The sequence below is a fragment of the Camelina sativa genome, unplaced genomic scaffold (assembly GCF_000633955.1).
Source record: "Camelina sativa cultivar DH55 unplaced genomic scaffold, Cs unpScaffold13339, whole genome shotgun sequence".
NCBI lineage: Eukaryota > Viridiplantae > Streptophyta > Magnoliopsida > Brassicales > Brassicaceae > Camelina > Camelina sativa.
The window spans coordinates 1-343 of NW_010934374.1; the positions used below are offsets into that span (position 1 = coordinate 1).

Below are 343 nucleotides of genomic sequence, written 5' to 3' on the forward strand. Positions count from 1 at the left end.
TCAGACCTTAAAAGCACAGTTATCATCACTATGCAAGAGACCATTCAGTCTGATCTGCATCACAATTTGAGATGGGTAGTGTAAGATACGATAAGATGGGATGAGATTAAAAAGAAAATGCGCTAAAAAAAATCACACATACCAGTGATACTGAATCAGGGAACTCCTCCAATAAATCACCAACAACGAGATCCAAGACCTGAAATCAACCCATTTAGAAGAAAAAAAAAATCCAAGAAGGGAGAGAGTAGAAGATGGTTTGAGGAGGGAGCCATACAGCAGCTTTTCCAGAGCCGCGAGGGCCGAGAAGCAAGATGGAATTGTTGCATCCCTCCGTGATAGA

At 41.7% G+C, this 343-nt stretch overlaps 1 long non-coding RNA gene across 1 annotated transcript; it reads right to left on the bottom strand.

Annotated features, from left to right (window-relative positions):
• Window position 1: 1 nt before the first annotated feature.
• On the bottom strand, window positions 2-343 carry LOC104775381. Its single transcript, XR_765880.1, has 3 exons — window positions 278-343; window positions 143-199; window positions 2-54 (listed from the first exon to the last, which is right to left on the bottom strand). It is a non-coding gene; the product is annotated as an uncharacterized LOC104775381 (long non-coding RNA).